Source organism: Cavia porcellus, unplaced genomic scaffold (assembly GCF_034190915.1).
Source record: "Cavia porcellus strain 051 isolate PalLab524CR breed Dunkin Hartley unplaced genomic scaffold, mCavPor4.1 scaffold_28, whole genome shotgun sequence".
NCBI lineage: Eukaryota > Metazoa > Chordata > Mammalia > Rodentia > Caviidae > Cavia > Cavia porcellus.
The window spans coordinates 46,636,415-46,662,304 of record NW_026947511.1 but is presented as its reverse complement, the minus strand read 5'-3'; the positions used below and the strand labels follow the sequence as shown (position 1 = coordinate 46,662,304).

At 57.3% G+C, this 25,890-nt stretch overlaps 2 long non-coding RNA genes across 4 annotated transcripts; one reads left to right on the top strand and one right to left on the bottom strand.

Annotated features, from left to right (window-relative positions):
* Positions 1 to 11,821: 11,821 nt before the first annotated feature.
* LOC134473724 (uncharacterized) lies at positions 11,822 to 22,300 on the top strand. Of its 3 annotated transcripts, none has more exons than XR_010044137.1 (4): positions 11,823 to 12,195; positions 13,115 to 13,486; positions 13,891 to 14,089; positions 17,681 to 18,933. It is a non-coding gene; the product is annotated as an uncharacterized LOC134473724 (long non-coding RNA). The 3 variants fall into 3 exon arrangements; XR_010044136.1 differs by adding an exon at positions 22,147 to 22,300 and having other exon boundaries at positions 11,827 to 12,195; positions 13,115 to 14,089; positions 17,681 to 18,260; XR_010044135.1 differs by having other exon boundaries at positions 11,822 to 12,195; positions 13,115 to 14,089.
* Positions 18,721 to 21,703, bottom strand: LOC134473725 (uncharacterized). The gene is made up of 2 exons (XR_010044138.1): positions 19,123 to 21,703; positions 18,721 to 18,892 (listed from the first exon to the last, which is right to left on the bottom strand). It is a non-coding gene; the product is annotated as an uncharacterized LOC134473725 (long non-coding RNA).
* Positions 22,301 to 25,890: the final 3,590 nt, after the last annotated feature.

Below are 25,890 nucleotides of genomic sequence, written 5' to 3'. Positions count from 1 at the left end.
TGTGCATGTGCACAACCAGCCCTAACAGACCTTCCCCACCCACCACCCACAGCCCTGGGAAAGGACACAGGACCCAGTATGATGGATCCTGCCCCAGAGGGGTGCGTGCACCCCTTAGCCATTTGGGCCCTGACAGGAGGTGCTCTACAAAGACAGGCGGGAAAGTCTCGCGCTGAGCTTGCAGTGGAGTCCAGTTGTTCTTGGAGAGGCCGCGTCCTTGGGACGCCAGGGAGCCCAATGTACCTGTCCGATGTCCTCGGCTTCCGGTCTGTAGAGCTGTCTGCGCAGGGAGCGCCCATCCAGCAGCCTTGGTTTGGGCAGGGGACTCTTCCCATTCTGGAGCTGAGTCGGACCTGAGAATGGGGGCTCCTGGCTCTGGCGCACTGGGAGGCCTGCACCCCCACAGGCTGGGGCCAGGGGCCTAGTGAGAAGGACGTAAAATGCACATGCGCAGCCCTCCCCCCAAGTGCCCCTAGTGCCCATAAGTGGGGTCACCGGCTCTTGGCACCGAATATAACCTTTACCATCCCAGGGTGCGTGGGTGGCAGATGCAGGGCCACGAAGCAGGCACCGGTGACTGAACAGGCACCAACTGAGGCCTGAGTGGCCCCGGGCCCTGGCCTGCCTGGCTCGGGCAGGAATCTCCCCCACCACGACCACCACCAATGTGTGGCAAGGCTGGGCCGGCTGTATTTTTCAGGAACGCTGTCACCGGATTGGTGGCTGACATTATGGGCCTAGCGGGGTGCTGGTCCTTCCGGCCTCCCCCCTGGGTCGCCTGAGACCACTCCTGGCCAGGCTGGGACTCCTGTCATCCCTCCAGCTCTGCCCGCCGCACTGAGGCTGTGTCACCTGAGCCCTGCTGAGCGTTGGTCTCCCCATCTCTGAGATGGGGGGTTGGACAGAAGTCAAAGGACTCTGGGATGAGATGAGTTCAGTTTGGAAACCTTTACAGGAGGCTGACCCGGGACCCCTGAGACAAGGTCTCATTAAGTCACTAAATTACCCAGGCCGTGTTCAAACTCGAGATCCTCCTGCTTCAGCCTCCCAAAGTGCTAGGACTGTAAGCCTGTACCTACAAGCCCTGCTCAGAGTGGGAGTTCTAACCCCATGCACACAATGGGCTTCCCCCGGGGAAAGAGAGGCAGCCTCTCCAAACTCCAGCAGAAAAGGCTGGGGGAGAGGAAGAGGCAGGTGGTACTTCACACCTTGTGACCCAGAAGTCCTTCCTGAGGGTGGACCGCGTCCTCCCGCTGTGGCCCATGCTTCTAAAGCTCTTTTTTCCCCTCTGCAGGGAAGGGCTCACCTCCTGCAGCAGCAATCCGCACCCACAAACCCGCAATTTCCACTACTCCATTTTGAAAGAAGCCTCCTGGAGAAAGGGCACTTGTCTCTGAAAGTCCTGAATTCAGAGTTTGTTGAAATAAATCACAGTGAGCTGCACGGTGTAAGGGCCCGGGAGAGATGGGCTGGCCCAGACAAGGGTCCAGGCTGAGATGACCCTGCCACCGCCAGCCCAGGCCGTCAGCCAGGAATAGGCCATGTGGGAGTCCGTCCCTGCAGCCATTTCCAGGATGGACAGTGGGCCGTGGAGAGGGCGCCAGGCGCCAGGCCCCAGGGAGCCGCCAATCACCTGCAGAGCGGCAGCCAGGGCTGGGGGCGGGTGGAACAGCCCAGGCTGAGAACCCTGGGGCCACCACTCCCACCGTGCGTCTGGGGGTCCCTACCACTCCTGGCCTCATCCCAGGGGATATCGGGAAATGTTCCCTGCACAGGAAGAGTGACCCCCAGGAGCCCCAATAATCTGCTTGTCCCGCAGGCCCACAGGGGTGGTGGCCAGCGCCGAGCTTGCTGGGCTCTCCACACTTGTCACACACATGATGGCCTGGAGGCCCTGTCACCGCCCAGCCCAGGGCTCCCACCCACATACTCTGTCCCCGCCCAGGCCCAGGGAAGGGGCCCATGGGAGCGCCTAGCGGGGGACTGCGTTGGCTTCTCCACTCACTGCCCCGAGCTCCCCGGCTGGAGGATGGCACCTCCTCTGCCATCTTCAGCCTTAGTTTCCCTGCCAGGAGGCTGGTGAGGGAGGAGATGCGGGGGGGGGGGGGGGCTGGGAACTACAGGAACCCAGAAGCCACACCCGGCCTCCTCCCATCCATCCGCCCTGCTGCCTGGACTCCGCTTCCCTCTGGAGAAGAGGGGCCCATCAGGGGCACAGCGGGCAGGGGAGAGGCAGGAAGAGGCCGAGTCCTGCTCTGCTGGGGGGCGGCCTCCAAAGCAGGGGTCTCTGCCTAGCCCCTGCCCCGCACCACAACAGGCCATCCGCGGCCTGCTGTGACCTAAGTGTGAGTCACCGAGCTGGGGCCTCCAAAACAGGACCTTGAATTAGGCCTCAGAGGAGCTGCCAGACATGGGCAAGAGGGGCTCACAGCCAGTTCAAACACCTAACCCTCAACTGTGTGCAGCATATATTAGGCGTTCAATAAATAGTCACCTGTGTGTGTTTGTCTGTGTGTGTTTGTTTGTTTGTTTTGATCTTCTTTGAGGCAGCGTTTCACTATATGGTTCAGGCTGGCCTTGAACTCACTTTGTAACCCAGGCTGGCCTCGAACTCACGGCAATCCCCCTGCCTCAGCCTGCGAGTGCTGGGATTGCCACATGCCTGGTGGAAGGACTGACCACCCCGGAGAAAGCCTTCCACTTTCTCCTGCTTGATTTCTACTTTCTCCTCCTCCTTCCCTCTCTCGCTGTTTCTTAAGACTCAGGATTTTCCAGCCACTTTGCCACGCTGCAATTTAAAACGACTTATCATCTGTCTCCCTCCCTCCCCACATGTCCAGGGCTGTCAGCCTGAGCCAAATGTCATTAGGGTGGATGTCACAAGCCCAGATGTCAAAATACTATTAACATTTCAAAGGCCCTCCCGCCCCCTCAGCCTCAGCCTCAGCCCGGTGGCCGGCCTGCTCCCTGGCTGAGCCACAGAGCTCTGGGCGCCAGGAGGAGCAGCCAGTGACAGGTGATGCCACCTGGCTGGCAGCAAGGGGAGGAGGTGGGGAGGGGGCATGGACAGGGACAGAGACAGGGACCGGGCATGTCGTGGAGCCTGGAAGAGCATCCCTCTGTCTTGGGTTGGCTCTGGCTGCCCACCCCAGGAGCCAGGGAGGCGGGACTGACCCAGAGAAGACTGGCCATAGTGGGGAGCGGCCTGGGGTCACAGCGGCACTGCCCCCTGGTATCCGTCACCCAGCATCCGCTGCCTTCAGGCAGCAGTGAGTTGGCAAACAGCTGCTGAGCTGTCTCCCCGCCCCTCCCCTGCGGCTCCGCCTCTGCAGACCCCCAAAGAGGACAAAGCAGTGGAGCTGGAGGAGGAGGAGGAGCCGCGCCAGCGCCTGCCCTCGTGGGCTGCATCTTAATGGTGTTTGATTGGATCAGATGCACTGTTAATTCCCTCCTGGGACAGCAGGAGGAGGAGGTAGAAAAGAATCTTTAATTCATCAAACTGAAATATTAATAGACTCCCAGCCAGCTGGAGTGGGGTACAAGGCCCCCAGATGCGGAGGATAGGCAGGCGGGGCAGGTGGGCCGGGAGCTTGCTGCGGGGTGGCCAGGTGTCTAAGGAGCAGACAAGCACAGCCGGTCCCTCGACAGCCCGGTGACAGGGGCCAGTGTCCCCACTGATTCCAGGAGGACGGAGCCAATAATGGAGCCTGCTGCAGGCCCTGGGCCCCTGGCCCATCCCCACACCCCAAACCTGAGCTCCCTGAGCTCCCTGAGCACCTGCTGCGGGAACCACACTGTCCCCCGGCTACAGACCACAACCGAGGCCCAGGAGCCTAGCATTGCTCCATCTCGGTGCCTGAGTGTGGCAGGAGGCCTGGGGACCCGAGGCCCAAGAGTGCATGCCAAGAGGCAGGAAGGACACCATGTGGCACCAGGCCCAGTGGTGCACAGGCCTGCATTCCCAGATACTCAGGAGGCTGAGGCAGGAGGATCACAAGCCCCAGGCCAGCACCTCTCACCTGCAGGCCCTGTAGTGACAGAGGCCTGGCTACCTGCTCTGCCAGCCTCGGTTTCCTCACTGGGCAAGGATGGGTGATGCCCAGGACCCAGGAGCACACAGGTGCTCCTCCTGGCCAGCTATCTTGCCCTCCAGTTGGGCCACGCCAACAACGGCTCTGTGCCCCAGTCCCCTTCAGTCCTTACCCTAAACCCTCCTCAGACCCCTGCCCCAGCCTCAGCATCCGGAATCCCAGGCATCCAGTCAGCAGTCTGCCTCCTCCAGCTCTCTACCTGCACCTGAGCTGGTCTGCAGGCTCCTGCTGGCCCCCAGAACATAAGGCCCCAGAGCCCCCAGATCCACAAAGCCACCCCAAATCGCCTTTCAAAGAGCCCTGCGCTCCCCACCGCGGGCCGGCAGCGCCACCTGGTGGTAAGACGCCTCACTGCATGCGGCGCTCTCGCACTGGTATGTGCGGCTTACCTGCTCCACTGCTGACTGGGGGGCGCGCAGGGGCGGGAGGGGCCACACACACACACACACACACACACACACACACAGCGACCCGGGTGCACAGCGTGTGAGGCTGGCCTCTGTCCTGAGCACAGCCCTGGAGGTGCTGAGCCCGCCCGGGCTTCGCAGAGGGAGTCACCCGGAACCTCCGGGTCCTCTTGCCCCTGCAAAACAGAGCTGCACGCTGCAGAGCCAGGGTGTCACTCACATGACATGTCCTTGTCATCCACAGGACATTTCTAGGATTAGTCCTGTCCCCAGCACTGGGGACCGGGGAGCAGTGCAGAGCGGGGACAGAGGCTGCTCCCCTCCCCCAAGAATGTTATTTCAAACCCGGAGCTTCCAGCTGGCGCAGTGGCCACACTTGTAATCGCAGCACCCAGGAGACTGAGGCAGGAGTTAGAGGTCAGCCTGGGGAACACAGCCAGATCCTGCCTCAAGAAAAAGAAATTCGGGGGGAAATGTGCGCGTGTGCAAGCATGCACGTGTGTGTGCAAGCAGAGACAGCACAAAATGTGGTACAGCTAGCCTGTAACCCCAGAACTCAGGAGGCTGAGGCAGGAGGATTGCTTTAAGTTCAAGATCAGCCTGGGCTATATAGCAAGGTCCTGTCTCAAAAGAAAATAAAAATTAAAAAAAAAAAAAACAGAACCGCGATGCAGTCACGAGGGAGTAAGCATGCGCCTTGCACTATTCTCCCATCCATGCAATGGTAGGAACCGCAGGGTTGCTGAATCCCCTGTCGCCTTGTCCCTGTGCGTGCTCCACTCGTGCGCCAGGCTCCTGGGAGAGACCCAGCACGCTATGATGGGTGGGGGTCACTCCTGCACTCTCAAGCCCTGGGGGGCCACGGGGGGCCCAGGGGTCCTGCCCAGAAGCCTCCAGCAGCACCTGAGTTCTAACCCTTGCTGCTCCCCCCCCACGCCCCCGTAAGAGAGGGATCGACGGTGGATCCCGGTTCCTTTTGGTTTTGGTTTTGCTTGATACCAGGGATCGAACTCACAGCCTCATGCTTGCCCAGCAGTCAATTGTGCCACTGAGCTAAATCCCCGGCCCCCGAGGATCCCAGCCCCTAAACCCCCACTGGGAAGGACTTGGGCCCCGTACCCTGTGAGCAGTCGCTCTGACCAGGATGAAGACTCCACAGACCAGCCGCCTCCTCACCACCACCTGCAGCCTGGGTTGGGGCCGCCCACGGTGGCTGCCGCTCGGACGCTAACCCTACTGGCCAGCAGAGGGCGCCGCGACACCGGTTTTTGTTTTGCTTTTATTTTTGTTTTTGTTTTTGGAACAGGGTCTCCCTATGCAGTTCAGGCTGCCCTTGAACTCACTGTGTACCCCAGAAAGGCCTCGAACTCATAGCGATCCTCCTGCCACAGCCTCCTGAGTGCTGGGACCAACTACAGGCCCAGCTGCTGTGGCACCCCTCTGATGGCCAGGCCTTTGTTTTCTCCTTCCAACCTTTCCTCCCCAACAAGGGCCTGGGAAGCTTCAGGGAACAGTGCAGTCTGGAGTCAGGAGCAGGAAGAGGCATCTGCCACCTGCTGGGCACCACCGTGTCCCAGTCTGGGTGACTCCATTTACTCCTGGTGAGAGCCCATTCGAGAAACTGAGGCCTGCGAAGGTTGTCTCCAAGACTCCATCTCAAAATAAAAATGAACCAATAAACGGGGGCAGGGGGAGAGGCTCAGTGCAGAAGGTTGGGGCTCAGTCTACAGAACTAAAGAAGGAAAAGAGAACCAAGCTGGGTGTGGTGGCGCAGGCCTGTGATCCCGGCTCTCAGGAGTGGAGGCAGGAGGGTCACTTGGAGTTCAGGACCAGCCTGAACTGCATAGTGAGACCCTGTCCCAAAAAACAAACAAAGAAAATTTTAAAAAGAAAAGAAAAGCACAGATAAGGAAGACATGCCCCAGAAAAAGAGCTGTCCTGCCTGGAAGTGCCAAAAACAGGCCTGGCCTCATGGGAGCCCTGAGCTCCTCAGCAGGGGCCTGGCTCCATCCGCTGGCCTCAGCTTTGCCCCCAGCCACCCTGCTGTGTCCTGCACTGGCTGGGCTCCTGCCTGTCCTCCAGGCATGGCCCACAGGCCACCAAGGGAGAGTGGGGCAGGCAGAGTCATAGCTGTCCTGTTCCTCAGCCAGGCCTTGTGGGGGACATGGCCCTAGGTCATGATCTAGGGTGCAGCTTCCCAGGTGGACATGCAGAGGGAGGGCACACTGTCACCAAGCCCTGAGAGCCAGCCCAGCTCCCCGGGGCCCTAACACAGCAGCTGCACAGCATGGTCATTCTAATGGCACCTCTGTCCTCCCCAGCCCACCACTTTCAGATGCAGACTGGCCCCATCCAGCCCCTACTGCAGACACTGCAGGTGGCAGGCTCCCTGCTGGGCCCTGTTGGAAGCTGCTGAACTGCTAGATGTGCTAAAAAAGGTCTCAATTCCCAGTACTTGAGAGACTGAGGCAGGAGCATCTCCATGAGCTCAAGGCCTGCCTGACCTACACAGTGAGTTTGAGGCCAGCATGGACTACATAGGGAAAGTCTGTCTCAAAAAAAAAACTAAATAAATACCACCTTTTTTTTCAGTAATGTGGATTGAACCCAGAGTCTACACACTGAGCTACATCCCAAAATCATTTTGGTTTTTTTGTTTTGTTTTGTTTTGTTTTGTTTTGTTTTTTTGGTCTTTTTCGTTTTTATCAGTACCAGGGATCGAACATTTTGGTATTTTTAATTCTGAGAGAGCTCTTTACTAATTTTGGGGCAGGTCACTAAGTTGCATGGACTGAGTTCAAACATGCAACCCTCCTGCCTCAGCCTCCCAGTGCTGGGATTGTAGGGGTGCGCTGCCCACAGGTAGCCAGCTGGCCAAACACATTTCTTACTGGTTCAGTGCCAGGCTGTGGAAACAGCAAGCTGACTGATGCAGCTTCTCAAACATTACAGGCCCCTGGGCACTGTGGGGCACTCCTGGCACACTAGCTGCTGGGCAGGCTGAAGTAGGTCACTCCAGAGTTCAAACCCAGACCGGGCAGCTTGATGAGAACTTATCTCAAAAAAAAAAAAAAAAAAAAGGCCTGAGGGGCAGCTCAGTGGGACAGCCCTGGGTTCAATCTCCAGCACTAATAAAAAGACAGAGACAGACAGAGACCGAGAAACACAGCGCGAGAGCCACAGACACGGAAAGATCACAGCCCAGGACAGAGGGGGCCAGGGCTCCAAAGCCACTGCCGATCTCTTTGCCACTGCACAACCCAGGCTGGCCTTGGAGGCCAGGCAGGAGTCCTGGTGCCAGCAGGGTGGGCACGCTGGGGGTCCCCAACAGCCCGGTTCCGGTGTGGGGAGCGTTTCACAAAAGCCAGTCAGGGGACAGGCTTTTAGTAATACCTTTATTTTTTTTAATACATAGATAAGAACCATTTTAAGTATGCAGAGCGGCAGAAAACAGAGCAGTAACCATCTGTCGCCTCCCTCCATGAGAGGAGGCTGCAAAAGCCGGAGGAGCTCGGCGGGGCGCTCGCCGGCGCAGCAGGTGCCAGGCACGCGGGAGGCCGCGGGTTCCGTCCCGGCACCAAAACAGAGAGAGAAATCTGAGCAGCAAACCTGGGAGGCGTCTGGCGCACACAGACCACAGGCGACAGAGGCTGCGCGACCGCACGGCCTCCCGCCTCCCCGCGCCCTCCGCAGCTCCGCTCAGCCGCCGCCCGCAGCCGCCCCGGAGAAGCAGCCTCTTCCGGCCGCGAGCCCAGATCCCAGGGAAGGGCTCTGATTGGGCATCGTGGGTCACGTGAGGACGGGTTTCTGGTCACGTGGGGCGGGGGGGGGGAGTCCTGCTGCGCCTGGGCTCGGTGGCTGCAGGGGGCGGGCGGGTGGCAGCGGGGTGCCGCCGGGGATCACTGCTAATAGCGGGTCTTTAGTTGGAGCCGCAGAAGCCACGCGGGACGGTTTAAAGAGAGCGGGAGATGATTAAAGGATGTAAGGGGCTTTCTGCCGCTAGCATTGTGGCACCAGGGCTGTACTTGTCGCTGATGTGGGGAGAGAGGCGGAGACAGAGGCAGAGAAAGAGCTCAGGGTGGGCCAGGGCCAGGTTGTGGGCCACTGCCCAGTGTTTACACGGAACTGAGCCGGGAGCCAGGGGGTGAGGAACCCCTCAGTCAGAAGGATGAAGCAGCCGGGCTTGGTGGCGGACGCCTGTAATCCCAGCTCTCAGGAGGCTGAGACAGGAGGATCGTTGCAATTTCAGGATCAGCCCGGGCTACAAAGGGGGCCCAAGCCCAGCCTGAACTACATAGCGAGACCCTGTCTCAAAAGATACTCTCTCTCTCTCTCTCTCTCTCTCTCTCACACACACACACACACACACACACACACACACACACACACACGAGGGATGAAGCGACCCCAGGTGGTAAGTGTGTGGGCTATGAGCAGCACAAGAAGGGTGTGTTCCGCGTGCAAGATCCATTGGAGCGCCCCCTAGTATCGCCGTGCCCTGTCATCTAGGTTATAGGACACTAGGACACCCCTGGCCTAGCGGGATGACAGAGTCCAGAACTAGAAGCGCAGGTGTCGCTCATCGCTGCAGGGAGCTGACTGAGAACTGCTGAGATGCTAGAAGGCCAGGGAAACAATTGGGGACAGGAGGACGTCGTCGTAAACACCTGAGCAATGGCAGAAACCAGAGTTAGAACTGTCATGGATGTTTCTTTCCAATTTTGTTAATACACTGGGCACACAGACACAAGCAAATGTCTGGGTTTTCTTTGTTGATTGTTAAAATCTCCATTCAATATTTATCAAATGTCGGGAGAAGTGAGCATCACCCAAAGGAAAACTTTGCTTTTCATGCTCGAGAGGAAATTGGTGCATTTCTGTTTGTCATAGCATGTGAGATGTATTTATGAAATTGCTGTTGGATTTGTAAGTTATATGATTTAAAGAGATGATTGTCAAGTTGACAAAGGATGGATTGTGACTATCAATTTTATGTCAACCTGACAGGCTTAATTAATAGACCCTTAGCAAATGAGAAAAGCACAGTTCTGGATGTGTCTGGATGTGGATGATTGACACATAGGCTAGCAAATGGAGGACCTCACCGGGCTGTGGGCAGTTCCAGCCAATAGGCTTGCACCCTGAATGTAATAAAAAGGGAAAGAAGTTGGATGTAAGGGCGTTTTTAAAGAGTGCCAGTCAGCGTGAGCCAGTGCGTCCTTTGCTGCTGTTGACTTTGTACATCAGTCCCCAGCTTCTTCAGCTTTCCCTACAAACGCACACAGAGATTCCATCGGCTTTCAGACCTCGGACCAGTGCTGCGTCGCTGATCCAGTCCTTGGGCCAAGCGGCTCCTGGAGCTTCTCCCTTCAGCACGCAGACAGCCATCGTGCACTGTGCTGCCTCTGATCCTGTGAGGCCAACTAATAAATCCCCGTGTATAATGACACTTGTATTTTCTACTCATTCTGTTCCTAGAACCCCAAACAGTACAGCCCTTCTGATAACTGATAATTTTATCTTTCTTTGGGGGAAGAAAAAAAAAAAGACTAGAGATGCCAGGCATGGTGGTGTGTGCTAGCACTCGGGAGGCTGAGGCAGGAAGGGTCACTGCAAGTTCAAAGCCAGCCTGGGCTACACAGTGAGACCAGTCACAAAACAAAACAACACAAAATATTAGGTGCAGGTATCAGGAGTGACAAAGGACCAGGCCCAACATACGAGACAAACCAGGCCTGTGGTGGAGGGTGGCACTGACCCTGGCCCACCCTGGGTTTCTATGAGAGCAACATTAACTAAGTGAGCAAGCTTGGGGACCATAGGTCAACTGCAGTCCGACCCCAGGTAACCTGGGATGTGATTTACCACATAAAAACCCCTAGACTCAGAGCTTCACAGTGACCCACTTCTGGAACCCCTGGCTTCTTCCTCTTCCCCTGCTAGGTGCTGAGACGGGCGCTCAGCACATCTAACAGGCCAGTGTGGGGGCTTGCTCCTCTGTGCCATCTGGGGTCCCCTCTGGGGTGGCTAGGAGGCGGGAAGACCACATTCAGGGACTGTAAATTTCTCTTCTCCCTTCTGGCTCACATTAAAACACTGCCTGTCTGCCTACAGCTTCCTGAGGAAACATTGCTTTAATGGCGTGATTGCTTGTTTGGGAAGTCCCGAGATCATTCACCGTTGTTGGCACCCGTCTGTCACAGATTGCTTTTCTGTCCCCTTGCAAGCAGGATGGTTTAAAGGAGTGGGAGCTTTTTGACCCTTTTTATGCATGGTGGTCTTTGATGGTCACCTGGCCTTTTGTGAGGAAGTCCCACCTCTGGTGAATGTCACCATATGTATGGGATTTACTGTGTACTTGGGCGGAGCTGTCCCCGGCCACCCCGCCCCAAGGTGGGGCCCTGCAGGGCCCATCTTCGGGTTCTCCTATCAGCTGTGAAGTGGTGTTTGGACCTTCTGGCCTCTCCCTGAAGGAGGAAGTGTGAGCTGCTAGCTGGCTCGCTGCTGGGGAGGAGGAGAGGGGAGCACAGCCAGAGACACTGATCTAAATGTCACCAACAATGTAATTATTACAAGAGGCCACTGGGACACTGTGATGGGGGCACACGGAGGCAGGGGGATGGGTTTGGGACTCGCCCTTCGCAGAGGTCACTGCCATTAGAAAGTGGTATCACGCCCTCCTTTGAACGCTCCCCTTTCTCTAAAGGAAGTTACAAAAACACCGTAAAACCCTTTAATGATTCATCAAGCTACCCAGGCTGGAGGCTCTGCCTTTTGGCAGAATCCCTTCCTGGCCGGCTGGCCAGCACAGGGCCCAGCTCAGGTCTCCCTGTCTAAGGCGGCAGTGCAGTCCCAGTGTTTCATGTAAACCAGGAGAGCACCGGTGAAAGTGGGTCATCCCGTCCAGCCACCTTCCGCCTGTCCAGTAAACAAGTGCTCAGGCCGGCACGGGGACTCCTGCGGGACTGGAGGGAAGCTCCTCTCCCCTTGTCCTGCTCAGAATGGGAAGCCTCAAGATCCCTAAGCACCGGGGGCTTTTGGACCCTCAAGCCCTAAAGAACTGCTTAATCTTTTTCTGTCTCCCCTCCTCCCTCACTTCCCCCTGGAAGAGGAGGAATGGAGTGCTGTATGGGATTTACACTATTATTTATGACGGTCCCCTAGAGTTAAATACAAGAAAGCGCAGGAAACCTGTCCACACATTAAAGACCCAGAGAATCCAGCCGAGGGCCTGGATCCTGCAGCAATGTCCTGCAAGAGTCCAGCTGAAGACCGAGAGCCCATGACAATGACCCATGAACGTCTATCCCAGGGATCTGTGCTGGGAAGGTCCAAAGGTCAGCAGTGGAAGCCAGAAAGCCCATGGCAGCGGGGTGAAGGAGCTGTGCCAGCAGGCCGAGGGTTCTGCACTGCAGCCAGGAGGCAACGCTCACAGTAAGGAGCAGGGCGCCCCTGAAAAGTACCACAGCCAGCCTCAGCGACAGTGAGGTCTGGAGCTCCTCCAAGGAGGAGAACAGCTGAATCCGTATCAGGGCGCCACCGTGACGAGCTTCCCCGGGAGAACCCCCGGCTCCACACAACACTCCGGAGAACCCACCGGGCTGCGCTTCCGCGCCAGGTCTCCTCCTCATGCAGTAACAGCCCTCAGGCGGGCGTCCACGCCGATGCGGTCACCGGCCCACTACATGGCGTCTGCGGTAAGTAGGGATCACTACACTGCCTTACGCCACTGAGAGTGGTCGATGCCCGGGTTCCCCACCTCCAAGGCTAGGACAGCCCTGCCCTGCGTTTGCAGTGGTGTCAGCGGTGGCCACAGGTCCCTGTGGCCACCAAACCTGCCGTCCCTCCCGGGCGGAGGCTCCTCCGCCTGCTCACCGCTAAGGCTTCTAGGGGGCCCCCTCATCCCTCCCCGCTCCCCCTACCTGAAACCTGCGGGAGGTAGGGAGCGAATCCGGCCCCACGCGCGAACATGTGTTATGTCCCTTACAGAGGGGTCTGATAAATACATTCACATCTGTAGAGGGCTCCCCCAAACACGAACTGTCCTAGAAAGGCGCAATGTAGCTTTTAGAGCAGCCCCTGCCCCCCAGCGGGCAGCGGCAGTATTGCAGGCTGCCGGTGGCCTTGGGGAAGAGGCGGCAGCTCTGGCGCGAGGCCCCCAGTGGGGCCAGTTTTACGGTGGAGATGGGAACAGGAAGCATTTCCAGACCTGTATGGTAGGAATCGAACTCACGGCCTCGTGCCTGCTGGGCAGGCGCTTGTGCCGCTGAGCTATAGCCCCAGCCCCTTAGGGCTGTTTTCTCGAGGGCCCTAAACTCTGCGGGACCCTGTGCTACAGGTTGGCCACCCTGCTCTGAGCTGTCACTCCCCAGCCAGGGAAATCCCTAGGCATCTCTGGACCGGCTGCAGGAGGTTTCTGAGTCCATGGAGGGAAAAATTATCCTTACAGATAAATTCATCACCCAGGCCGCCTGTGGCATTTCCAGGAAAAAGCTCTGGCCCTTGCCCAGATAGCATCCTCAATGCTGTGGCGAGGCCTGATAGCCAAGCCGGTATGGCTCTTTTGTTTGGTTGGTTGTTTTGTTTGTTGAGGCAGGGTCTTGCTGTGTCCCCCAGGCTGACCTTGAATTCGTGGCAACCCTGCTGCCTCAGCCTCCTGAGTGCTGAGATGACAAGTGCGCCCCACCAGACCCAGCTGAACCAGTCTTTCATAACCAGAACTGACAGAAGCCCACAGGGAGAAGCCAGCGCAAGGCAGAAGTGGCCGCCCTGCTCCAACCCCGAGCCTGGTTCCCAGGCTTCTGAGGACAGGAGAGCTCTCCAGCCACACCCACTGTGACAGGGGCTTTGGCCAGCCTCGGAGGCACCCCCCTGGCATCCCAGTACTTAGGGAGGCTGAGGCAGGAGGAGCACCCTGAGCTCGAGGCCAGCCTGGAATAGCAAGACCTTGTGTCTAAATTCGGGAGTGGAGCTGGTAGTCCCCCACTGGTGAGTGAGGCGTGATGCCATCCACCCGGGGTGCCCAAGCCATGTACCCTCCATTCCCAGCCCCAACGGTGCAGGTTCATGTTCGGCCCTGGATCTGAAAGATTATCTCTGTTCCTGCACCACCTGCCTCTTGGTCCCCTTTGCCTTTGGGAATCCTCAGGACCCGGCCTCTGGGCTCTTGGGACTGCGTGGCCTCCTGGTGCAACACGGGTAGCTCAGTTAGGTGCGAAAGGGATCAGGTCCGAGAGAGAGAGAAGCCAGGCCTGTGGTCCAGGACCCCCCAGCTGGAGACGCCACAGCTGAACGAGAGCTCCAGCAATCCTGGACAGTACCACAGTCACAGAGGCCACGTCCTGGCCGCACAGGAAGTGCCCAGGGCACGCTGACCCTGTCCACCCCTGCAGAAATGGCTCTGCCCTTCTCCATGTGGTCGCCCAGTTCGCACCTGTGTTTCTGTGAGAGCATGTCAGCTGAGTGGTGGAGCTGGGGACCCCCTAGGTCATCGAAGCTGCCCCGAGGACATGGACGTGACTGACCCTAGTGTGACGCTTCCTGGACTCCACTGTCCCACGTTCTGGGACAGGCGCTGGGCACATGGAACAGGTATGGCGGGGCTGCATCCCTGTGACATCCAGGGGGTGCATGAGTGCGGGGAGGGGGGGCGTGTCACCCAGGGAGGTCACCCAAAGTCACACAGGGCAGGGCGCTGCCGGGGCCTGCAGAGCAGGAGCTGCCTACCCCGCCCTGGGCCTCAGGGCCACCGGGCCAGCGGCTGAAGTCTAGGGTGGTGCGGGGCTCCGTGGGTCCCCAGGTCAAGGCCCCCGGCAACTCCATCAAGGTGCTGGCCTAGAGGTGTGGCAGGCCCACCGAGCTGGCCGGCAGCACCCAAGGCACCACAGGAACAGAGGGCCAGCACCAACACTCACGCGGGGACCCTGTCCTGGGCAGGCTGTCCTCAGCCGTGGCCGCATCCCCGGCTTCCCGGGCCTCAGGAGCCCGTCTGCTCAGGGTCCTGAGTGTCCTCTTCCTGGCAGCCTCAGCAGGGCCCTAGTCACCCCAGGTCAGACCTTGCGGCCCCTTTTCCCTGCAGCGCGGCGATGCTAGCTTCGACCGCGAGGTGGCGCCAGACCCCGCGCCCGGCGAGGCCGAGCCGGCGCATCCGGGCCTCTGGGAGCCGGACCTGGCCAGAGCCCAACCCCTGGACCCGGCCGTGCCACTGTCCAGGATGTGTCATCCATGGCGAGTCACCCAGCTGCTGTCGCACAGGGAACCCTCTTGAGGATTAGAAACCCCAGCGCCAGGCGTGGTGGCGCATGTCTATGATCCCAGCACGAGGGAGGCTGAGGCAGGACAGTCGAAGCCAGTGTGGGCTACGTAGCGGGGACCCTGTCTCCAGAGAAAGGGAAGGAGGGAGGAAGGCGTGAAACACGACGTCTGGGGCTCCTGCCGGGCTCAGGCGCCCGGAGTTGGGGTGCATGCTGCCCTCCCAGACAGGCCCAAGAGCCAGATATTTCAGTGCAGGCGACGGAGGAGGCTTGAGAGCTGGCAGTGACCTCGAGCGTGACGGCCTGCCTGTCACTGCCTGTCATTCCACATGTGCGGCAGATTGCAGCAGCTGTGGCTGCCTGATGAATCCTTCACATGTATTCATTCAGCAAACACGCCCCAGGACTCTCTGGCTATACGTGACTGCCAGAGGCCTCTGAGAGGACCAGAGTCAGGGCCCGGGGTGAACTCAGCAGAGCTGCGGGTCACCACGAGGTGTCCTCAGGAACAAACTGGAAAACACAGGGCTGGGGATGCAGCTCGGAGACGCGGTGCTTGCAGGGCAAGTGCAAGGTCCTGAGTTTGATTCCTGGTACAAAAAAAATTGGAAAACAACCAGAACCAACTGCACCCGGGCCTGGGCTCCCCAGGTGGCTCTGGCACCCAAAGACCTCAGTAATGAATGACCACTGCCTGTGACCTTTAGAAAAGTGCGCAAGTGTCACACACGTGTCTTACCCTTGACACCCACTGGGAGGTCTCGAAGCTCGGCAGCCCTCAGGAGATATGGTGACTGTGATCGTGTCTGTCCCTGGGGACATGGTGTCCTAAGTAAGTGCCTGGCCCCAAAGATCCTGCATTTAAACTGTGGGTCTGAGCCGGGTGTGGTGGCACAGGCCTGAAATCCCAGCATGTGGGAGGCTGAGGCAGGAGGGTCGCGGTACGCTCATGGCCAGGCCGGGCTACACAGGGATTCAAAGCTGTCCTGGACTACACAGTGCGCCCTGCCTCAGCCCAACACTGGTTTTCATCCCGGAAGCTGCTTAAAAGCTGCTCAGTGAATCCCAAAGAGACACCGACAGTAGCGTCATTTCTGGGATTTCTTGAGAAATGGGTTTTTTTCTGAATTTCTGCCAAACGTGTTTTTTTTTTTGCCAAACATTTTCTTATGTTTAAGATTTTCTGTAAGCGTTTAGATATCTGTTGCTTCATGTGAGAGAAAAGTTTTCACATCAAAATAGAAAACATTCTTTGACCGAATTTTTTGTTCTGTTTTTCAGACCAGGTCTCACGCTGCCGAGCGCAGGCCGGCCTTGAACTCACTCTGTAGCCCAGGCTGGCCTAGAATTCCAAGCAATCTGTCTGCCTGGACCTCCCAAGTGCTGGGATTGCAGGAGTGCACCACCACACCTGCCTTAATGTAATTAAAAAGTACCACATTTGCGGGGGATTTAGCTCAGCGGCACAAACGCCTACCTGGCAAGCAAAAGGTCGTGAGTTCAATCTCTGGTGAAAAAAAATTTTTTTTTCTTTTTCCTGTGATTATATATATGAAACTCAACAAAAGAAAGATTTTCCTATGCTCTTTATTAGCCATTATTAACATACTGTGGTTATTACTGGAGTTAACGGTGTATGCAGGGGTGGTAAGACACATTAGCTGCCATCTAGATGGAGCAGCACATGCCATAAGCCCAGCACTCAGGAGGCTGAGGCAGGAGGATCACAAATTTGAGCCCTGTCTGGTCAATTTAACAAGAACCTGTCCTGAAATAAAAAACAGCTGGGGATGTAGCTCAGTGCAGAGGCCCTGGGTTCAGTTCCCTGTGCTGCAAAACGAAAATGAAAAGCCAAGCTGTCTGGTATGAAACGCTCACCATCTGCGGTCTCTGGGTGCAGACTGCGACAGGGCAGACCGAGGGTCCGGGAAGATTCCCGGTAGGGGGCAACATCCGGGTACCAGAGGAGCAGAAAGGCAGTGGGCGGGACTTCCGGGGGAGGTGGAAGCTTGGTGTGCGGGAGGCAAGGGCCAGAGGCCCCCCCCCCCCCGATCCTGGGTGTGGTCCGAAAACCCGAGATGGTAACTTTTCCCTTCTCAGAGGCTGTGTGGGCTTTCAGGTGGCCCGGGGGGCGAGTGTGTCACAGCGTTCGGGGCCACCAGCCTCTTCCTCGTGGTCCAAGGCGGCTGCTTGATGTCAGCCTTCGCACCTGCCTTTTGTCAGCAGGAAAGAGAAAGGGGCAAAATAAGCCCCAGCCTGCCCCACGGGACACACAGGGCTTCTGCCAGCATCCACGGGATTCAGTGCTGTGACCCCCTGAACCGCAAGGGAGCCTGGGAAATGGGACCCTCACAAATGGCTTTGTGCCCAACAGGGGATTCTCTTTCTTTTATGTGTTTTTGTTGTTTGTTTTTGGTACCGGGGATCCAACTCATGACTTTGCATTTGTCAAGCAGGCACTTGTGCTGCTGAGCCCCAGCCCTTGTTTGGGTTTTTTTTTTGTTTGTTTGTTTTTGTCTTTTTCCTTTTAATCGGTACCGAGGACTGAACTCACGACTGCCTGCTTGCAAGGCAGGCGCTTAGGCCGCTGAGCTAAATCCCCAACCCCAGCCCTTGTTTTCTGAGACAGGGGCTCACTATGCAGTTCAGGCCCGCCTTGAACTCACTATGTAACCCAGGCTGGTCTTGAACTCATGGCAATCCTCCTGCTTCAGCCTCTTGAGCCATGGGATTACAGGGGTGCACCACCACACCTGGCTGTGCATCTTCTGTAAGTGAAACTGAAGAAAACCTATCCTGAGACCCGAAGCGGACGGTACTGTGTAACAGCCTGGGCTCCACAGCGAGGCCCTTTGCCAAAAAAATAAATAAATAAAATAGTAATAATAATAACAAGTCCCTCCCTTCCTCTTCTGCTGTATGTTGTCAGATTTAGGCCAACAGCAGGTGCCAGGCAGCCATCCTGTGACCACAAGGAAGAGTATGCTGGTCCCCTGGGATGGAGGCTGAAAATAACCTCAGTCCTTGAAGATGCTGTGGAGGCTCCCGAGGAACCAGCGCTGGCGTCCCACGCCCAGCACCTGTGACAAACAGCCTGACTTTCCTCACTGTGAAGCGAGGTCTCCTCCTGGGGCTGGACGAGTGTAGGCCAGATGGGGTCAGGGCTGGGCATACAGACTCTGTCACCTCAACTCCTCCAGGTCAGACTGGAAGTCTCTGCCCCAAGCTCCCTGGGGTGGCGGCAAGGCTGGGCTTGCACTGGGCCCCTCCTGGAGGTGGGGACATGGGCGCCACATCCCTGCTGCAGTCCCACACTGGGGTGGGCATCCAGCTCCTACCCTGTGCAGGGCCACCCAGGGGAGAGAGCACGGTGTGGCCACCTTCCCTCCAGCCAGGCCAGCAGGACCCTCGGGATGCCCTTGAAGCCCACAGCCCTGCCCAAGACGCCTGTGACCCGTGCCCACCCAGGCCCGATCTCCTAATGCTGCAGCCTCACAGCCTAAAATAGCGTGAGTACTCCAGCCATCACATCCACTTTCCAGCTGTTAGAAAGAAATAGGCTGCACATGGTGGTTGCATGCCTGGGACCCCCAGCACTCGGGAGACTGAGGCAGGAGGACTGCTGCAAGTTCAAATATATCTATATATTTTTGGCCAATAAATGTATATATTTGGCCAATAATTGGCCAGACTTGAGGGAGTGTCAACACTTCCTCAGAGGCTAGAGCAGCACCGTGGCAGGTTGGGGCCAACCTGGGTAACTCTGGGGCCAGACTTCAAAATAAAAACTGGCTGGGATGTGGCGCAGTGCTGGGATGAGGCCCTGAGTTCAGTCCCCAGCACAGGGAGAAGCAACTGGCCGGGAGGTGGGGACAGAGTCTCCGCTGAGGGCCAGCTCCCAGGCAGGAGGTGGGGTCCCGGCGCCCCTGCGGCTGCCGGGCACAGGCCTGGCCGCCGCCCTCTATTCCCTTTGGTTGCTCTTTGAGACTGGGTCTCCATGTGGTCCAGACTGGCCTCAAACTCAAGTTAGTCCTCCTGCCTCCTCCTCCCCGGCGCTGCGATGACAGGCGTGGGCCGCGGAGCCGGCTAGGAACATCCAAATGTTTGAGTCCTATCTGGGCCCTGGGTTCCAGCCTCGGCTCTGCAGTGGATAAAGAAGGAAAATAAAGTCACAAAGTGAAACTTCGTGTTTCAAGGAGGGAAATTCTTTTCTGGCCCAGTTCTTGGGAGCAGGCAGAAGTCTTTTTGTCTACTTCATCTCAGGTTTGGAACCCTGAATCTATAAAAGAGGCCTCTCCCGCTTTGAGAATAAGGTTTTATTCTGATGTGATTTACAGAAAGCCCAGATGAAACATGCGCAGGGATGCATACCTATAAACTGAGCTCCCAGGGAAGCTGAGGCAGGAAGGTCTGAATCTGAGCCCAGTCTGATGACCCAGCGAGGCTCTGTCTGAAAATAAAAAACAACAAAAAGGCTGGGGATACGGCTCAGTGTGAAGGACCTGTTCAGTCCCAGGACCAAAAAAAAAAAAAAAAAAAAAAAGAACTATGCCTCAGGAGGCTGAGGCAGGAAGATTGCTATGAAGTTCAAGGCCAGCCTGGCCTACACAGAGACCCCCTCTCAGAGAAACAAAACAATGAGGCTGAGCATGGTGGTGCACGCCTGCACTCCCAGCACTTGGGAGGCTGAGGCAGGAGGATCGCTGCGGGTCCAAGGCCAGCCTGAACTGCAGAGTGAAACCCTGTCTCAAAAAGACAAAAAACAACAACAAAAACAAAACAAAACAAAACAAAAAAGCAAAGAGTCTCTGACTAGCAGGGCAAAGCGGAGAACGTCTATAATCCCAGCACACTGAGAAACTGAGACAGGAGGATCACAAATTGGATCTCAGCCTGGGCAATTTACCAAAACCTTGTCTCAAAATAAAAAACTAGCCTGGCATGGTGGTGCCTGCATCATCCCAGCACGCAGGAGGGTTGCTGTGAATTTGAGTCCATCCGAGGCTGTTCAGTGAGTTCACGGCCGGCCTTGGCTGCATGGCAAGACCCTGCCTCAAAAAATTATTTACTTATTTTTTGCAGTACCGGGGATCGAACTCACGACCTCACACTTGCCAGGCAGGTGCTTATGCCACTGAGCTAAATCCCCAGCCTCCTCCCCAAATTATTTATATACATACAAATTTTTTTGTATATATATATATACACACACACACAAAAAAAGGCAGGGGATGTAGCTCATTTGCAATCTCCAGCACACACAAACACACACAAATATCCTGACGCTGGGTCAGAAGGAATTGCACTTTTAGGCTCTTGTGCTGGGCCAGGCTGAACATCTTAGGTGCCTGGGTCACACTAACTGAGGGGGAATTGTCTTGGGCTGCATGTAAAATAGATCACATAGTCAATATGTATCACGAACAGAAGTTTCTTCTTTTTCTTTCTTTCTTTCTGTTTATTATTTGAGACAAGGCCTCACTATGTATCCCATGCTGGCCCTCAATTTGAGGCAACCCTCCTGCCTCAGCCTCCTGAAAACTGGGATCACAGGTATGCACCACCATTCTTGGTGAGACAATACTCTCAAGCAAAATATATCAGAGACAGGTCTTTAAATACAGTCGTTTCTCTGTGAAAAACAGAGCCAGCTGTAGTGGTGCACACCTGTAATCTCAGTTCTCCGGAGGCTGAGGCAGGAGGATCCCTGGAAGTTCGAGACCAGCCTGGGCTACAAAGTGAGCTCAAGGCCAGCCTGAACTGCACAGTGAGACCCTGTCTCAAAAAGACAAAAGAAAAAAATTCCTCTGTGAAAAACAGAAAGTGTAACTAAGGACTCAAATGTATAAAGGGAAGAAAATGTTCCAATGGGAAGGGGAGGGGAGGGGAGGACAGAAAGTAAGGAAGAGGGGGAGAGGAAAGGGAGCTTCTGCAGAGGGGCAGGGGAGGAGAGTGGGAGGGAAGGAAGCCGACGGTGGTAAGTGCAGGCTCAAACCCCCGTGCTGAGTGTGATCCTTATGTACCCCGAGAACGCACAATGAAATAAAAATGATAGGTCTAAATTTCACTTTTTGATCTGTGGTTCACTTTGAGTTAATTTTAGCATTTTTGAGATTTGGGAGCTTTTGTCTTATTTAGTTTGCTTTCTTGAGACAGGGCCTTGCTGTGTAGCCCAGGCTGGCCTCAAAATCAAAGCAATCTTCCTGCCTCAGCTTCCAGAGTGCTGGGCTCATAGGCACGTGCCACCACACCAGCTCCCCCAGTTTATTTTTGTGTCTTGGGTATTGAACCAGGGCCTGCACAATGAGCCACATCCCCAGCCCCTTCTGAGACAGGGTGTGGCCGAGACGCTCCTGCCTCAGCCTCTTCCATGAGCCCATACTGCACTCTTCCCTTCTGAGCCTTGCTGCACGACAAACCCAGAGCTTAGGCAGCGTGAGTCCTCCGGTGTTAGCAGCCTTCCCAAAACCTGCTCCGCTATCCTGGTTTCTCTGCCTGTCCTAATACGCTGTTAGAGAGAATCTGCCTGCATCTACAAAAACTTCCTGCAGGGACCTGGACAGGAGCCATGGGGATCACAGTTACCAGGTGACTGTGTCTCCTCCCAAAATACATGTGTGACAGTCCCCACCCCGATTCCTCATAAGGCCACCTGAGTTAGACACGTGGGTGGCCCCTGACGATGTCATTAGGACGAGGTCACGGTGGAGGAGGGCAGCCCCATAAGCAACCATCTGAGGCTCCTTTAAAAGATGAGCGAGGCGTGGTGGTGCACCCCTGTGTCCCCAGCACTCAGGAGGCTGAGGCAGGAGGACCCCCGTGTGTTTGTGACCAGCCTGGGCTACATAGCAAGACCCTGTCTCAAAAAACTTTTTTAAAAAGAGCTCTTGGTGGGGCTGGGGATTTAGCTCAGCGGCATTAGCACCTGCCTTGCAAGCAGGCAGTCGTGAGTTCGATCCCCGGTACCGATAAAAAAAAGGAAAAAAAAAAAAAAAAAAAAGAGCTCTTGGTGTAGCTGAGTGCTCAGGCCCCTGCCTGGCATCTGGAGGCCCTGGGTTCGATCCCCCGGAGGCAGATGGAACCAGACCTACTGTGCACCTTCAGTGCAGCTTCCCCGAGGACCCTGAGAGAAGCACCCCAACTGCACACAGCCAGCAGCACAGCGCAGCGCTTCGGCCACCTCTGCAGTCATCACAGCGACGCCCCTGCTGGGCTCTGTCACTGTGGCTGTGGCTGCTGCCCAAGGAAACTGGGAGCCAGGACTGTCCTCCTCCATCCCCCTGCACTGCATGGGGCCAGCTAGGCCCAGGGGTGCCACACCATGACCCACTGTGACCGGGGGCACGGGCCTGGTCTCTGCCGCTCCCTGCACCTCTCCTCCTGCTTTGATTTCAGGCTCCTGGGCTCTTGGACTTCACCTGCGTGCGTGCGTGTCTGTCTGTCTTTTTCTGAGACCCAGAAAGCCCAGGTGGAGAGCCTCCTGCTTCAGCATCCTGAGTGAGTGCTGGGATCACAGGCGTGCGCCTCCCGCCTGGCGGCCCCTTCCCTCCCTCCCTCCCTCCCTCCTCAAACCCATTTCTCTGCTGCTCCTACCTCAACCGGAAGCTCACTGCGGGGTGCCCCGCATGGCCTGGCTGGCACCATCCTGACCACCTTGGGGCCAGTGGCGACACAGCCTGAGTCACCGTGAGGCGGCTGAGTCAGGGGAGGGAGATCCCCACAGAAGGGGCCGGGCGCCATGGGTGGCGCAGGAAAATAGTGTCCCAGATGTCCCGTCCCTTTGACACTGCGACAGAGCCTGCCCAGCCGCAGGGGCCAGGGTCGCAGTGGCCCCTCTTCACTACTTCCATCGCGGCAGGGAAGCCCCCCGCGGGCCCGGCCCACTCCCCGGAGGTCCCTGTTGCTCCCACAGCCAGACTCATCCAAGCGCACAGGGTCAGACTGTCATCCAGGCCTGGCCAGGTCACTAGGTGCCAGGGGGCAGTGCCCAGGCAAATGACCCAGACCAGCGCGGGCCAGGGGACTTGGAACGAAGCCTTCTTACCTATTTTAGTAGCTACATTAAAGTGTAAAACAAAACAAAACCAGAAGCTAACACATAACTCACAGGTCTGCCTGGACCCGTTGTGACCAAATCTTAGCCTCTCAGCACAGAACAACCGCACGAGGCCGCTCTGACGGCCCCCACCAGTTTTGAGACAGGGCCTTATTGTGCGTGTAGCCCAGGCTGGCCTTCCAGGGAATCCTCCTGCCTCAGCCTCCTGGCACTGGGATCTCAGGCCTGCGGCCCCAGCCGGGTTAAGGATGCGAGTCGGGTAAGGACCCCAACCTCTCCATGAGCAGCACAGGCCGGAGGCAGCAGGCACAGAAGGGGCAGGGCTGGGCACCTCGCCAGGAGCTAAGTGAGCTGCAGACACCCAAGCTGGGCTCTGCGCCTGGCCACAGTAAGCCCGGTGCCTTCCTCCAGGGGACGGGACGGGTGAGAGCCATGGCCTGATCAAGAAGTCACCGCACTCCTAACCCCCAACTTCAGGCGGCGCCCCAAGAGTGCTCTGTGCTCAGAGAAGGGCAGGGTGGGGGTGGAGGAGGCTTTTGGGGGACCGCACCGGTTGGTTTAAAAGCCCATGCTGCAGGGTGGGGGTGGGCACTGGGAGGAAGTCCCCGGATGATCACCCGCCCTGCAGCCCTTGGCGAGGATGCACGGGGCCTATGGGTCCTGGGAGCAGGGGTAGAGAGGAGGGAGCGGTTCTGGGTCGCTTCCTGCTCATGCTAGTGGACAGAGGTGTCCACAAACACCCCTTGCCTGGGAACCCCTGAGCCCAGGAGCGAGGTGGGGGCAGCGGCCGGGCGACCTGAGTCCCGGGGTCAGTTGCTCCTGCCGGGCACTGCCCCAGCTGAGGGAGGCCTGGCCATGGCCTGCAGGGCCGGCCCTGGGTCTCCTCTGCTCGCTGCCTTCCACTGTCCCCAGAGTGCCCGCATTTCCCGCAACTCAGACGCTGGATCCCAAGCAGGGTGCAGGGTGTACCCCTAGTAACCGGGTGCCTGGAAGGTATGGGCAGAGGCTGCCGCTCAGCTCACAGGGGACAGCCCAACAGCCAGCCGGATGGGTAGAGCCCTGGGGCCTGGAGATTTGGGCCAGGTTGTTGGGGAGGAGGCTTTGGCTGGTCTGACCAGGCCACCAGCTCCAAGCCAGAGTCCAGCCCAGCCCAGCCCCTCCCCCTCCCACCCCTCCTCCACCCCCTCCTGCACCCCTTCATCCTCCATCACCACGCTTAGCCCTGGTGAAGATCTGGGGCCCAGAGGGAGGACTCCAGATCTCCGACCCGTCCTCTGCCCCTATCTTCCACCTCCATGCTCGGGTCCAGCCTGGGCTTGGGGACTGCAGCCCTGGTGACGGGGCACCACTCCTGTCCATTCCCTGGCTGGTTGCAGCGGGGGTCCAGGGGCCCTAGGGTCCCGGAGGCCTTTCATGTCCCCTACAGCCTCGGCAAAGGTGCAGCATGAACAGGGGGAAGAGGCTGGGCCAGGACTCCCCAAACTCAGGCTGGGCAAGAAGGGACCACCCTTTCACAGTTCCCATCCATATCCCGACTCGCTCAGCTCAGAAATAGGTCCCAGAAACGAGTCCCCCACCATCGAGACCCCAGAACCGCAGGCTTATTTCCAGATGGGGTCACTGGTGCCCAAGTTGGAGGACCTGAGGCCCGGCATCTTAGGCCAGGCACGAGTGGCGTGGACTTCTGGCCCAGGCCGCAGCCTGGAAGGTGACCGGAACACAGACCTGACAAGGAGGTTCCACGCGAGAGCACTGCCCCAGTAGTTTCCCACAGCTCACGGCTTTCAGGCGGTGAGTTCTAGGCCATTCCTGAGAGCAAGGGACACTGCCAGTGCCTGTGCTGCAGAGCCTCTAGTGCTGCCTGGGTAGACTCTGGGTCAAACACTGTCACTTAGACCAATGGGACCCTATGTTATCTATGCAGAAATCTGACCTCACCCAGCCAATGGCATGACGATGACCATCGCCCACAGTGCCATTACTGACAGAGACCAACCAGTCCTCACCTCCCCACTACTCCACCAAAGGGATGCTCCGGTGGCTAAAATCTTAGCAGGGCATGGTGGCACATGCCACTTGGGAGGCTGAGGCAGGAGGATCCCTGGGAGTTCAAGCCAGCCTGAACTGCACCGAGACCCAGTCTCAAGAATAATCAAATCTAAAGGCAGAGGGCACATGGAGACAGCACAGAGGCCCTAAGCTGGTCACACAAAGAACAGTGTGCAGAAGGTGGCCGAGTCCCTGGCACTCTTTGTCTCCTGGCCCTGGACCTCGGCCTGTGCGGATAAGCTGAGCGGCTCTGGTTATTCATTCTTCACTGAACATGGTTTCTGAGTCTGAACACTGCTAGGCCCCGGGGAAACCCAGAGAACACAGGAAGCAAAAGTCTCTGGGCCGAAGGTGCTGGCGCTCCAGGGGAGGGACCCAGGCAGAAAACGCCCCACATATATTACTGCTTAAATAATGAATTATATAGTACATGAGAAACTTGGTGCGCCAGAGGGAAAAAACCAATAAACCATGGTAAAGTAGTCCAGGAGCTTGGGGAGAGACATCCAGTTTAAAAGAATGCGGACAACCAAATATGGCATAGAGCCCTGAGGCAGTGGGAGGGCAGCCCCAAGGACAGCTGGAAAAGAGCTTGTGGAGGGAAGCAAGTGCAAAGGCCCTGAGGCAAGCTCTGGCCAGAGCAAAGAGAATAACCTGCAGGACCAGGGCAGAGAGGTACAGACTGCTGGGCCCTGGGAGGTAGGAGTCCCTGAGGGTTTCTGAGGGGAGGAAAAATAAACATGCTTCACATTTCAGCCCGAGAAGCTCAGCCCTGGGAGTCAGGTACACACAAGGCTGCTGGAACTGGAGGAGCCGGCTCCAGCCTGGGTGTCCTGGAACAACAGGACAAGATGGAGCTACTGCTGGCCTGTGTCCCAGTGAGGGGGGCTGGGAGCCCACTGCAATGGCTGAGCAGTGATGAGAGGGGCTTGTGGCCACCACCCTGCCCCTGGTACTTCCCTTCATGTGTTGCTGTGTTTGGCTATTTAATTCAGCTCCCAAACGGCAGCTTCAGAGGGGGTTGGAGGTGCTGA